The 14,964-nt window shown below is 39.9% G+C and overlaps 1 protein-coding gene and 1 long non-coding RNA gene across 8 annotated transcripts in view; one reads left to right on the plus strand and one right to left on the minus strand.

Moving 5' to 3' along the window:
• The window catches only part of RWDD3 (RWD domain containing 3), a 148,963-nt gene that overhangs the window by 73,704 nt on the left and 60,295 nt on the right, over positions 1-14,964 (plus strand). The window lies entirely within an intron of this gene.
• LOC123598284 lies at positions 5,988-14,201 on the minus strand. Of its 3 annotated transcripts, none has more exons than XR_006712505.1 (2): positions 13,693-14,201; positions 5,988-6,516 (listed from the first exon to the last, which is right to left on the minus strand). It is a non-coding gene; the product is annotated as an uncharacterized LOC123598284 (long non-coding RNA). The 3 variants fall into 3 exon arrangements; XR_006712506.1 differs by having other exon boundaries at positions 13,503-14,201; XR_006712507.1 differs by lacking the exon at positions 13,693-14,201 and adding an exon at positions 12,077-12,538.

Raw genomic sequence — 14,964 nt, forward strand, 5'->3', positions numbered from 1 at the left:
GAGGACATTAACCAGTTTTGTACCTAATGTGACAGTTTTAATCTATCATTCCTTTATCAGATTGCCTGTAAACCCCAATTCCTCAACTGCTCTTTGTTTTTATCTTTTATTCAAATATAATTAACATATAGTGTTATATTAGTTTTGGGTGTGCAATATAATGATTCAACAATTGTATACATTTTTCAGTGCTCATTAAGATAAGTGTACTCTTAATGCCCTTTATGAACTAACTGGGTTGTCTATATGTTGGTATACATAGAGTTTCTGGTTTTAAAAATTACCTGCAAATAGAGCACAGAAAGAAAATGAAGGATTGATTGGGGTGTGGTAGTGATGTACATAGGGACAGTTGAAGAAAGACCAATTCCCTGGTCCCTTCTTTTAAGGAATTTAAAAAGATGAAGAATGGGGGCACCTTGGTGGCTCAGTTGGTTAAGCATCTAACTTGGACTCAGGTCATGATCTCGTGGTTTGTGGGTTTGAGTCTCGCGTTGGCCTCTGTGCTGACAGCTTGGAGCCTGGAGCCTGCTTCATATTCTGTCTTGTCTTTCTGCCCCTCCCCTGCTCATGCTCTGTGTCTCTCTTTCAAATATAAAATAAAACATTAAAAAAAAATATGACGAATGGATTCCCCAACAGGAGAGACAGAGCAATGGATTCCTTTCTGTAGTTCAGATGTTATATAATCTTTCTAGAAAGACCTGTGCGAATCTCAACGCTGGAAGTTCTCAAGCAGGAGGTCTTCCCCCACCTGCGTCCCGTTTCCTACCCTCACTCACACACCTGACAGAGAAGCAGCCTGCTCCTCCCTTCTAGGAATTTGGGACAAGATTCCCAAGATGGAATGGTCTCGAGATATCAATAGGCTACCATCGTCCCTCAGCTAACATGTGTCTCTATTTGTTTCTCTAGGTTGAATAAGGATGTGCTTTTCCTTGTTTTAGGAACTACCTTATTGGGACAAGCAGCTGTTGAGTTATATGATGGGGAAGAAGGGTTACCAAGTTTATTGGTCTGAATTCTCACTTTTTGAAAGCAATTTATCCTGTAATTACTTCAGATATCAGTTCTAAGTTTCATAAAGTTAAGCTTATTGAATGTTGGGGCATTATTTCCAGTGAGCCCTGGACTGTGTATGGAAAGATGAATGTGACATCTGAGAAGCAATTCCTTAAAAAAATTATGAATAGCACTTTATTGTATGTTAGGAGCTTCGTGGATTTTTTAAAAAATGTATTTTCAAAAATTAAATTAAAAAAATATAAGTTAGCTATATCCCCCAGTGAATTAGGAAACTCATGCCTTTGATAATAATACTGTTTACTTGGGACTAAAATAGTCCCCAGTATCCCTAATCCTGGATCTTACTGTATCCGGTCATGGTGGAATATTAATGGGGCATCATTAGAACTCTACCAAAGAGTCAACAACTACAGCCAGGGGTCCAAACAGAAACGTTCAGGTAGTCTCGGTAAAAGAGGTCTTGGCATGCAGAAGATGTCCAATAAACGTTTATTGAAAGAATAAACCCAAGGAAACTGCTCACTGCATGGTGGAGATGAGGAGGTTTCTGCCCATTTTCTAAGACATAGCAAAAGTAAACAATTACTTCATGCAGGAGACCACAGCATAGCAGGATTGACATGGGTACACTAGGTGCCCGAGGTGTAGCTCAGCCTCTGCTATAAACTTGTGTCTGCAGACAAGTTATTCTAACCTCTGTGGGCCTCAGTTTCCTCTCTGTAAAAGGAAGTGGTTTCCAAACTGTGGTTTTCCTTTTTCAAACCAAATCTTCTGAAGAATTCTAATATATACAATAGGAAGAGTAGACTCTCTTGGGTTGAATCAGGGAAGGCAGACTGTATCCCGGCCGGCTCTACCTCCCCCGTCACCCCCACGGTACACAGTTTGAAAGCAGTTGGACTTCATCTGTGAGGTCCTCTCTGGCCATGGCATTTGTGGGCAGTGTTAATACCAGTGTTACAAGCAGCTGTCTGGAGGTCAGTAGAGGGTACTTGAGGACATATTTTGAGAAGTATTACTTTAGAGTGTCATCTTCTCCCCTCAAACCTATTCTGGCCCCTGTAGTCTCTAAGTCACTTGACGACATCACAATCTACTTTGTCTCTTACACCCAAACCCTGGGAGTTATCCAAGACAGCCCCCTCGGTGCCCATAACCACTAAGTCACTAACTGCTCTCGGTTTTCACCTGTGACTATTTCTGAAACCTACCATTTCTTCTCCAACCCCGTTACCACCCCCAGGATTCAGGTCTCTATCCTCTTTCTCTTGGACAATCATAAAAAGCCCTGACCAGTCTTCCAACCTCCAGTCTCAGTCCACTCTCAGAAGAGCAACTCCTTAAGTCTTTTCATTGCTTTCCATGGCCTAAAGGACAATCCCAATTCCCTTGGAAGGCAGGCAGGCCCTTCATGACTGGCCTTACCCATTTCCCTACATTCTATTCCTATTTACCATCTTGTACTTGGTGTTCTAGCAGTATCAAACTGCCCGAAGTTCTTTAGATCTACTGTGTAGTTTTACACCCTTACCCTTGGGTCCTAGTGATTCTCCTCCTATCTTGCCCTCTACCTGTCTTTTCTGTAGCTCATTTATAATCTTTCTTCAAGAATTTGTGTAAGTGTCATCCCTATAGAAAGCAAGATAAAGGTCTCACTTTGTCTGTTAAGACTCTGCATGCTGCTACCACATTATATTAAAATGATCTAGATAGATATAGTTCCTCCACTAGATTGTAATTCATTGGAGACTGGTATTATTTCTTTTTATACCTCTTATTCCCTAGTGTCAAATACAGTGCCCATGAGGTTCTCAGGAGGCAGCCTGTCATGGGATTATCTCTGGTCTCAACATATCAGCTCGCTGATTTGGTTTCACATGAGATTAATCAAGAGATGTAAGCGGCCTCAGGGGCAAGGGAAGGGCTAATGTAAAGTACAATGCTTTCAAAATTTAAAAACCACTTTTTGATAGGAATATTATTCTAGTATTTTTAAAAATTTTTTTTAACGTTTATTTATTTTTGAGACAGAGAGAGACAGAGCATGAATGGGGCAGGGTCAGAGAGAGGGAGACACAGAATCTGAAACAGGCTCCAGGCTCTGAGCTGTCAGCACAGAGCCCGACGCAGGGCTTGAACTCACGGACCGCGAGATCATGACCTGAGCCGAAGTCAGCCGCTTAACTGACTGAGCCACCCAGGCGCCCCTATTCTAGTATTTATCATAAAGCTATTGAAAGCTTTAGAAGTTCTCTTTGCATTTCCTTTTAATAAACTGCATCATGTAAGAAGTGAAAAGTCAAAACACACAAGTGAAAGATGGTGAGTAAATTTACTCAAGTAAACCTTTGGGTATTTTGAGCAAATCACCCATTGTTCCTTTGTCCTCACATGAGCCTCATGGAGGTGAATGCCTACCATGTCCCCCAACCCTGTTACACCTGAGAATCAGGAAAGCGAACTTCGTCAGTATATAATTCTCTTCTTTCCTTGTCTAGGACCAAGGCTACCTCTAGCCTATATGGCTCACACCTTTGTGTGAATGAGGAAAAGGCAACCTCTCTGCAGCTCCAAAGGCCCAGGGCTCAGCAACAGAACCATGACTTTGTGTTAAGACACAGGTGCCTGTCTTCTAGGCAGATGGCTCCCTAGGAAGGGAAGCTGGATTTGAGCGCCTCTACCAGGCACCTTTATGAAGTGCACAGACTTATCCTACCTAAGGCAAAGAGCCATCTTCGTCCCCAAAGATGTTCCCATCTCCTCCTTGTCCCCAAATGATAATCCGTGGCTGCCAACTAAGCAGGAAAATGAATAGTCATGATCTTTCTGAAGAGCATTTTGGTGGGCTTTCTTCTAAGTCTAGCTTGCCATTTTGAGGGGGCCAGATAGTGGCATTCTGTGGTACTTTGGGAGCTGTGACCCAGAGAAATCCCTTCTTTGCATAGAATTGTCGTTTTGTATAGCTCATTTTGCTAAGTGACAAAGCTGATTCTGTCACAACATAAGCCAAACAAAATGGTGATCGCTGGCTCATGTGTGAGGGATCTCCTCGTTTCGGCGCACTCTGTGGTAAGCATTATTCACGAGCAGTTAATTATTGGTCTTCATGCATAAAATGAATGTGACATTTGAGACAGATGTTTATTGATTGTTACATATATATTTTTTTCAAAACTCCAGCTACTGAAATTGGCTACAATTACCATCACAAAGCACAGCTTTTGTACATTCAGGGTTTTATCCTGATCTCTGACCTGTAGGAACAGCATGCAGGTGTGGTGATAGCCACATGGACATACTTTTCTGTCTATTGACAGCAGTGATGGAGTTTCTTGAACAACTGTGCTCAGGCTGAAACAACTGCTGAGTTCCACCAGGGGCTGCTGTTGAACTTCTAAAAAAAAATCATATTTTGGAGAAGAAGGGGGGGTGGTGGTGGATGGGGAGGGAGGGATGGGAAGGGGGGAAGAGGAATAGAAGGAAAATCTTGGAAGAAAACCTGACATTTCTGTCTAAGGTGGAGCATGCTTTGCTGATGCCACACGTGGAGTGTTTCAGAAGTGTCAGTAATAAATACTTCTATCAGAAATCTTCCCATTCTATATCTCTGCATATTATACCCCAAGGAGAGTCATACAAAGACATAGCTGTCAGGGTCTAATTTTGGATCTGAAAACTATGGCGGTTGTCAGGCATCATTTCCCATGTGTGATATTTATCTCCTCTCACAAACAAACTGAGTGCAGAGTTTTTAATTAATTTCCAAGTGTCTCCCATGATAATTTCCCCCCTTAATATATTAATACGATGATTTAAACCTTCATTCAGAGGCAGACTTTTGGTTGGAAATCACTAAAGGCTTAGACAGTGTTTAGTATTATCAATAAGTTACACGTTCGTGGGTTTGCAGGGAATCAATAAAGTTGCCCTTTCCTCATTTTATTTTTAGAGGCATCAGTGGGATTGTATCTCTTTTAAGTATATTAAGGAAATCACGAGTGAGCTGATTTTGTTATTTTTCTTCTTGTGATTGGAGGCAGTTCTTAGGCTGCTCCTCTTATTGCTTGTGCTTAGAGTTACTTTAAGAAAAGTTCTTGATTTGATGATAAGGGAGTGAATTTTCTTCTGTAAAGTATTCCCTTCAGAGAAACTTTTTTTTTTTTTAAATAAAGGAGCCAGAAATAGACCATGGAAAGGGGCATATCCCTGAAATGTACAAATCAATGGGGGACAGCAAGTAAATTCACCTCTTCTTTCCCTGCCCAATCTCTCTCCTAACAGAAAATATGGAATAAAAAGCATAGCATCATAAAAATTCTAAGGACAGGAGTAGGTTGGAGTTATAACGTATGTTTCTTAAATAGCATATTTTTAAAAAGAAATGAAAATAAAATTTATGTCTTCCAAAGGAAGAATTTTATTTATTTATTTTTGACAATGCTTATCTCTTTATTTTTTATTATTATACTCTTAGCTAAAAGGTTGCTTCAAATTTCACAAAGATTTTTTTCTCAGTTCACCTTTAAGATATTTGATTACTGGGGTGATAGGGCAGTCCTTGAAGAAATATTTATCTTTCTCTGAAAAGGACATTCAAACACCATTGGAAAATCATGGCAATGAAAGGTAAACTCCTAAAGTCTTATATGAGGGTTCTAATTATTGGCAATCAAAATATTAAATTCTTGGAAATACACAAAACTCCTTCTTCTTACAGGACTGCAGCTTACATTTGTTACTTTTTTCCGTATGAGGATTTATTGCTTTCCTTCTCTCTCCCAACTCCCAGCATCTGCTATACAAACGCTTCCCCTAGGTCCCTTAGGAAAATTTAATAACCAAATATCTATCTAGTGAGAAAGGAATTTTTTAAGGTTCAATTGCTCTGTTAATAATTTGTATTTTTTTCCTGCTTGCAGTTTCTATGTAAGCGCCACAAAAATCAACCTTTTAAACACAGATTGATTCTGACAGTTTTTATTTTACGTGATTTCCAAGAATTGGTATAGAAATGCTTCTTAATTGAAATAGTTCTCCTTTTTGGCTTTTATTTTATTGTCCTTTACTTCTTGACATCTTGTACATTAAATCAGAGGCTGTTTTAGAGACATGAAATGACAGCTTTTTCAGAGCCCGATTCTGGATCCTGATAGATCTGCACTTCTCAAAGCAGACAGGCTGCTCTCCACAGCCTCCGAGAAGCTTCCTGCGTGATGGGCACGTCACCGGGAAACACAACCATAAACTGCAGGTTAATCACCAAGGACCGACTTGTGTCAATTCCCTACTGCCCTGCTCCCCATCTAAGAAGAATAAAGCCAAGAACTATTTTTTTCTTTGCTATTTAATTTAACAGAAACTGGGCTCAACTTTAGTTTGAAATTATATTTCCTCTCCACCACGATGGAAAGGCTACTCACGTAATTTAGTGGTGTGTTGTAAAGAAAAATCAAAGCGTCCTCATGGAATATTTTCCCCTATTATATCTTCCTGTGATGAAAGAACACATAAAGTGAATGAGATGTGACACAGGCATGAACAGAGAACCCATTTGTTACACTGAAATTCCGAGAAAAATGCTATTTATATTACTATGGTGTTTTGGAGTTAGAAAAGGGTTATTTGGGGGAAAAATATGTATTTATATCAGAGTCAGTAGGAATAACAATGAGACAGGATGCAAAAATATGATAGCACAGGAAAGAACAGCTCCACAGACCAGACCAGTTCTCCTTCAAGGTAGCAAGCAAACATTTCATAATGGGAACGCTAACAAGATGAGCGTTCTGGATTTGTTTTTCAGTTCCACCTAACTCTTTGTAACTTTACAATGTAAGATTCAGAAATTGGAGCCAATTACCATAATATGTGGTGGTTTGGTGGGAGCGTGTTCTACATCAGACAGTTAAAAGGTTTTATTGCTATTAGGAGCATGTTAATGCCCTTGATAATGTCTCTACTTGCTTTGTAATGTCTCTCGTTGAAGTATAGAATTCTTTTATCTTCTTATTACATTATGCAAAAACTTGAATTGAAAAGATATTTGCAGGAACATTTAAAGTAGTGCATCAATCAGCTTCAAAGAAGAGAAAATGTTCTCGGAATAGCTTATAAAAGGATAACTGTCAGTTTTATTTTGGATGAACAAAGGCGGCAACGTAAAAAGCACTTTATTGTAAAAGCATACTGTGCAATTCAATAAATATGCCATATAAATATAAAAGAGAAGAAAGTTCATAATTGTCTGATGACTTAAATGTAATTTAAGTAATACTTTTAAAATGCATCTACCAGTGAAGTACTCTTTTTCTTTTGGGTTCCCAGTTCTAGGCTCTAAGCCCCCATCAGGTGATAACTTAACTCTCCCTCTCTCTCTCTTTTCTCTCTGATAACGTAAGGACTTGAATGGATTAGTCATGGTCCTGTTTTTAATATATCTCAGAATGATACGGAAAGGAGTGTGTGTGTGTGTGTGTGTGTGTGTGTGTGTGGAAAGCATTAGCAAAAATTTTAACAACCACTTAATGGTGCAAGCTTTTCAAAATGATTTGTTCTTATCTGCACTGTGTTCAATGTTTCTCATCCTGTGCCATTGCAGCTATAAGACAATTTTTCATTTGAATGTGACTGTATTGTCACTTGAAATAGCATTTCTGAGTGTTTGGTGTTTGTTAGGTAAATTTAGTAGCATTGTAAGGTCTGGACTTTCTCAATCAGGGGTCTTTTTTTACTTTCTATATGAGGATCCTTGCACCCTTCCTTATATCTATATCTGTCTATTTATCTACCTACCTACCTACCTACCTACTTACCTATCTAAAATTGTAGAAAGTTGGCTTTTAACTATAAATGTTAACTATATAACCTTATTTTCAAATGTGTTTCCCAGGTAATAAACTTTAGCCTGACAAATCCTGCAGAGATTGCTCTTTTTGACAAGGTTTAAAACTTTACAGTGTGAACTGTCTATTAAAGAAAATGTTCAGGGGTGCCTGGGTGGCTCAGTTGGTTAAGCATCCGACTTCGGCTCAGGTCATGATCTCACGGTCCATGAGTTCGAGCCCCGCGTCGGGCTCTATGCTGACAGCTCAGAGCCTGGAGCCTGTTTTGGATTCTGTGTCTCCCTCTGTCTCTGACCTTCCCCTGTTCATGCTCTCCCTCTGTCTCAAAAATAAATAAATATCAAAAAAATTAAAAAAAAAAGTTCAGATCCAGCACATGGAAAACATATGTAAATATTTAGAATCAGAAAAGAACCATCTACAGAACTCAATTTTTCTATAATTTGTGTTTCTACACGTATCTATGCACATCTAGGCACAGATAGTTAGCTCCCTGCATGTACAAAGCACGTGATAAATATTTGTTGATTAAGGTTAAAATATGAAAAGAAAAATATCCCACTCAGTAAAAATCTGTCTTCTGTTTTGTAACCTGACAAAGGGATGCTAATCTCCTATGAAAATAGGAATATACATTTTTTCCCAGACTCAGGCCTTGAATGAAGATTCAAAAAAACTTCATTTGAAGTCAGGTAACCAGGCTAATTCACTCCCCCACACTGTTGTAGCTTATAAAATTATATTAATGTTTGTGACATTTCTAAGAAATAATCTCCGTTTATTTTAAAACTGTAAATATGGCACCTTGTAATAAAAAATCAATTCATAACTTTATTTGTAACATCATTTTGCTAGCAACTTCTTTCTCATCACTATTGTACATGATGCCTAATTCATTAAAATAATGTTCTCATTTCAGTCAGTGGGTTCCATCCAGACTCCGTAGGAAACAGTCTTCAGTCTGTTTGTTACTCTCTGATATCCCCCATTTTCTCATCCCTCCTTTCTCTCAGCCTGTCTCGGAATGCTCTCATTTTGAAAGTACAAGGAAAATTATCTCATAAAAGAAATTGAATAACAACAGAACTTTTGAGATTTCAAAAACGTAGAATTCTTAAGTTATTGAACTATGGGAAAAGCCGTAATTTATAACCAGCAAGTTAGTATGTTGTACACATCTGTGTACTGTTTCAGAAAATAAAGGTTGTTACTATAGCAACTGCCACATAATATGCAACATACGTTATTTGTGAGATGCCAGGCTTCCTGTTAAACACACACACACACACACACACACACACACATACACACACACACAACTACCTCCTCATGGCTGCTCACTGATGTTTCAAGGATTTCCACCTTTTCCTTCACTATTGTAGGGGATTCTCATCTTTAATATTGTGTTGTTTTAAATCTTCTTCTTTTAAGTTTCCTGTACTTTTGGAGTTTGTTGGCTAAATTACTAAGTTTGCATAGGACTGCTAGATTTGGTGACTACTACTGAGACATTTTTCTCAGTCTTACTTTGATTTAAAAAAAAATTTAATTAATGTTTTTGATATAGTGATAAATGCACAGGAAGGACACATATAGCACTGTGAATACACAGATGATATACACCTAGTAACATGTCATTTGAGTTGGCCCTTCCAGGGTTTTATAATTCTGTATTGTACAACCCTTCTGGCATTAAAACCTCTTTTTTGAAAAATAAAAATGTCACAAAGTATGCAACTACTTTATGGATATCATATGCCATTTGCAAATGTGTCTATCATACTTAATTTCATTTGAAACAGTTGTTTAGACAGTATGGATCATTTTATGATGAGAAAATTAACTCCTTGTGAAGGGTAGATTTCCAGTCTTTCTTGGTCATGGTGTGTCACAGAATAAGAAAATTGACAAAAAATTCTGAAATTTCAATTTGGGGAGCGATCCTTTTAGTTTTCTAGGCAGGATAATGAATCAATGAAAGAAATGAGATAATGATATAAAGTAGAGACTCCCTTTGATGTGGCTGGACAAAGCATCACAATGTCCAACTGTTTTGAAGCAAAAGTCTGAAAACAACCTGACACTAAGAACAATATTTTTTGACTCTTATTGGGTCCACTTTGTGACTGAGATTTTTGATACGTAGATGGTGTCTGATATGTGTGAATTTCTTGGGTATGGTGACTTTTTAGTCCAGATTTCATATATAATTACCGTCATTGACATATTTTGTCGTGTTAGAGGTTCGTGGGGAGCAGTATCTGAGTTTCCCTTTGCACCAGAGGGGGCACTAGGTACTAGCTCTCCATAGAGACAACTACCTCTGTATCTTCAGAATGGTCTGTGCCATCAAAATATACCACCTCAACCCTGAAAACAAAACATGTCTGGTGAAAATGGCAGAATGAATAATACCTTTCCTTTTTTCAAAAAACCAAAAACGCCTTGATAGTTTAATCAATAAATATTTATTAAACATCTACCATGTGCCAGGCACAGTTTGGGGGATATAAAGATGAATAAAAGCTTCCTGGTTTCCAGGGTACTTACAGGTCTAGTCAGGGAGAGAAGCGTGCCACACTACCCAGCACGGAGAGGCCCATGCTGGGACCCAGTGCTCCGTGGGCCTCACCAGTCAACAACAATGACTCAACAACAGAACAATGATGGCTAACATCCACTGAACACTTACTTTTTGACAGATACCTCAGGTGCGTTTGTAATTTAACCCACACAATAGTGGTCTGAGGGTTTTACTGACAAGAAACTGAGGCTGAAAGCGTTGGAATAACTTGTGTGTGGTTATACAGCCGAGTTGGGATTCTCATGCTTGTTCTATACCTGAGCCAATACATCTTGACTACTAGTCCCCATCTGCATGGATAGCATCCTCATAACTGGCTTCCCTGCTGCCACTTTGCCCCTGCAGTCCCTCTCTATGCAGCTCCCACAGTGGAGAACGTGAATCAGATCACGTGTCTCCCTTGCTTGGACCCTTTCAGGGGCTTTCCGTCATGTGTGGAATATAAGCTGACTTCTCTGCCATGGTCTGTAGTACCCTGCAGTTTGCTGCCTCCCGACACCCCTTAAACTTCAGTTCCTACGGCTTTCACCCAGCTTGCTCACTAGGCTTTAGTCCAGAGATTGGCACACATTGTGTAAAGGGACAGATATTAAATCTTACAGGTTTTGCAGGCCATTCAGCCTCTGTGGCAACTATTCATTTCTACTATTATAGCACTCAACTCTGCTATTATAGCACGAAAGCAGCTAGAGACAACAAATGAGTGTGGGCTGTGTTCTAATAAAACTTTATTTACATAAACAAGTAGCGGGCTGGATTTGGCCCCCACACCATAGTTTGCTGACCCTTGTTTTGGACTTACTATCCTTTTTTTTTTTTTTTTTTTTTAATTTTTTAATGTTTGTTACTTTTTGAGAGAGAGAGAGAGAATGAGTCAGGGAGAGATGGAGAGAGAGGGAGACCTAGAATCTGAAACAGGTTCCAGGCTCTGAGCTGTCAGCAACCGAGCCCCATGTGGGGCTCGAACTCAGGAGCAGTGAGATCATGACCTGAGCTAAAGTCGGATGCTTAACCGACTGAGCCACCCAGGCGCCCTCGGACTTACTATCCCTCTTTATGTTCCTCTAATATGCCAAGTCTCCCTATCTTAGGGTCCCACACTCTGTCCCCAGATCTTCCCTGAGCTGCCTCTTCCTGGCTATTAGCCCTCACTGTGATGGAGAGACTTTACTTGGCTGCCATATGTAAGCAGCTCTCTCCACGCAATCTGTACACCATATCATCTATTTTATTGCCTTCATGGCTCTTAAACAGGAAAGATCCCATTAATTTGTTTTCTTGTTATTTGTCTGTGTCCCCTCTCTAAGGTAGCTCTATGTGAGGAGGAATCCTATTTGCCTTGTTCACTGTGGTATTTCCACCGACCAGAGCAGAGCCTGGGGCATAGAATAGATACTTAGTAAATACTTTCAGTTGAAGCACAAGTCTGTCTGAAACCAAAGCTTGTGCTTTTAATGGTGTCTCAGTATTCCCTTTCTGTAAAAATAAAGCCACACCGATGATAATTTGAGGAATTGATCACATTGCACCCTAGAGGACCTCTGCACCCTGGCAAAAGCCCTCCTCCCAAGTATTTTTGGGTGACCCAGAAAATATTTCCATGTGGGTAAGTCTGATGTCTCACCTCATGGGGTCCACGGAGTACTGACCCTTCTTATGCTGCCATCCCTGTCTTTGTTGACAGTTGTCGTGTCCACTGGGTGGCTTCACTTGAACCAGGCTCCTCTATCACTTACATTGCTCTGCACTCACCCGACACCTTGGATGTCTTGCAACATCACCTCTGGGTATGACAAAGGCCACACAATGATGGCCATTGCTCCTGATGGGCACTGCTTCTGTCTCTGCTGAGAATTGACCCCTCTGAGCACAGCTGCCCCTGTCAAGCATTGGAGCCCTCTATTTCCAGTCCCAATAGATGCCACCACTTCAAAGCGCCGTGCTGCTTCTGGCCAATGGTGGAGTTGGGAAGAACACCTATTTTTGTTTTCTTTCAACTTAGTGGTTCCAAGTTAGTGCTGCATGTGCCCTAAGGCCTTATAGGATTTTCAGTTTTTTACTTAACTGTCATCTCTCTTCCTAAGTATAATAGCTGATGCTTATTATATGATGCTTATTGTGTGACAAGCACTGCTGGGGAGCTTTGTATTCATTAACTTGTATAATTCTCATGACAGAACCATGAGGCAGGAGCGCTATTATTACCATCTCCCCTGAAGCTAGAGAGGTTAACTGACTCATTCAAGGCAACTAGTATGTAACAGAAGTGAAATTTGAATCCAGACACAGAGCTTTAGAATTCACACTCTCAATCCCAGTCTATATGACCCAGGCATATGTCTGTGGGGGTAGGCTAGGGACAGATACAGGAGACCAACACCACACTGTACTCCAATTCTCCCTTCCCCTGTCATCCTGGGGCTTGTTACCTACTCAGTTAGCCCTCTCAGTGCCCTATGCGCACAATTCCTGCGTGCAAACCATTGTCTTCTAGATCTGTGCAGATGTATCTAACCATAAGCCAAGGGAGAACTGCCCTCCTGATACCCTTGATCAGATAAATGCTAAAGTAGACGCTTGAAATGTGTCTGTAACACACAAAGGAGAAATCATGAACTTTTTAGGGAAGGGAGTGTAATTTGAACTGGATTCTGAAAGATGAATATGATTTTGCCATTCAGAGACTTTGGATAAAAGGGTATAACTAGACCGAGTACAGACTGCATGATGTATAAGGGAACAGGTTAAGACATGGTGAGAGGTAAGCTGGGGAAAGGAGAATGGGGTGGATCTTAAAGGGCCTTGATGCATGCTAAGAAATTTGGACGTTATTTTGTAGGCAAGTATGGGGTGGAAAGACGGGAGAAGTAGCAACAGCTTTAATGCCTGAGTGCTAGAGAAAAGAGCTCTCTAGTGTTCCTGTTGAGTAGAAGGTTTCAATTTATGGTTTAAAGTCTACTTGATGTCTGCTTGGTCTGTGGACTAACTTTTATAATATTGGTTGAGACAAGATCGTATCTTCATGGTTCTAATGTTAACTGAATACTTACAATGCCTTTATCAAAATCAGTTCCATTTTACTCATTCCTTGTGATAAAGTTTCCTCTCCTTGTGCCTCTTCCCACCCCACCCTCAGCAGAAGTGGGGGTGATTTCTGAGTATTCTATTCTACTAGAATGGCCCTAAGAAGTTCTAGAACTTCTGTTCCAGAGGACCTCAACCATGGGAATGATGTCATACCTGATTGTCTTCAATGGCTTCATCCAAGTTAACCAGTCTTCTGGAGACCTCTGCGGAATCTTCCAGCCTCCTCTGTGAAGGTTATGAAAGCACTAATTCTTAGTCTAAGAAGCTGCCTTCCAAGTACAGTCATCTCTAACAACTTTGGAGACTCTTCAGTTTTTCACGGACACCTAATTAGGCATTTATTTACATATCATTTTACTTACTCTCATGGCTCCCTTCTAAGTGGTGCACTAATGAAGTTCCTCTGTGACATCACAATGCTCCAACTGATGAAGTTTGTCTTCCCTTTGGGAATCAAATACCCATTTGAAATTAGTGAGTCTCTTGTAACCAAACTACTTTTGAATTTTGTCAGCTCTGTCTGTAAGAAATATTTAGACTTGCCTGACTCTTGTAAGAACAGGTATCTTATTTCTTTGGCAAATTTACATAAAACGGTAGGGAGAATAACCCCATCAATCTAATCTATGTGTCCCTTCCACCCCACAAAGAGTAGGGGGTATGGAGAGTGGGAAATGATTTCTAAGGTCACAGAGGAGCAGGATCTAACTTAATGAGCCTTTGAGGAATTAAAAAGAAATGATCAGTCTGAAGAAACATTCACCATCCTTATAATTGGTTCTGTTTTTCCAGGGTCAATCCGGGAACATGAATTTTTCTATTCCCATGATTTTCCAAGTTTTAAAAACAGGGGCACCCTTTTATTTAAAGAAAAAAAAGGAACATTTTTTTTGATTCCCATCTATCAGACAGGTAACAGTGGAGTTACAGTGGTCAGAGGGGATAGTGCAGTCCCAAGAGCTTGTCAAATAGTGTCTTTCTCCTTACCCTACAGCTCCTCACCCCAGCCTCCAACTACTGCAGTGCTCTGAAGAATTTGATGGGAAAAGACCAGCTCTATCCCATCCATTCATTCTAACATTTACTCTAGGAGGTACAGCTCATGGAAAACAGTGTAAAGAAACATTTTAAGAATGGTCTGTTTTCTCTTCATAGTGAATTACTCTAGATTTCCCTTGATTACCATTTGAAATGGCATGACTTCTTCAAATTACTACAAAGAACACCAAAATACAGTGGTTCTCAGAAGAATCCGTCTGAAGGTCTTTGTCTTCTTCCAGTCCATTAATTATTCTTATATTACATGTATACTCTTCCCACCAAGAGGAGGAAAAGGGTCCATTTGCTTCAGCTGTAATTATTGCTCTATTTTCAATGTTGGGGGTGGGAGGAGCACTGAATCATACAAAATATATATCCTAGAAC

This window comes from Leopardus geoffroyi, chromosome C1, assembly GCF_018350155.1.
Source record: "Leopardus geoffroyi isolate Oge1 chromosome C1, O.geoffroyi_Oge1_pat1.0, whole genome shotgun sequence".
NCBI classification, from domain to species: Eukaryota; Metazoa; Chordata; class Mammalia; order Carnivora; family Felidae; genus Leopardus; species Leopardus geoffroyi.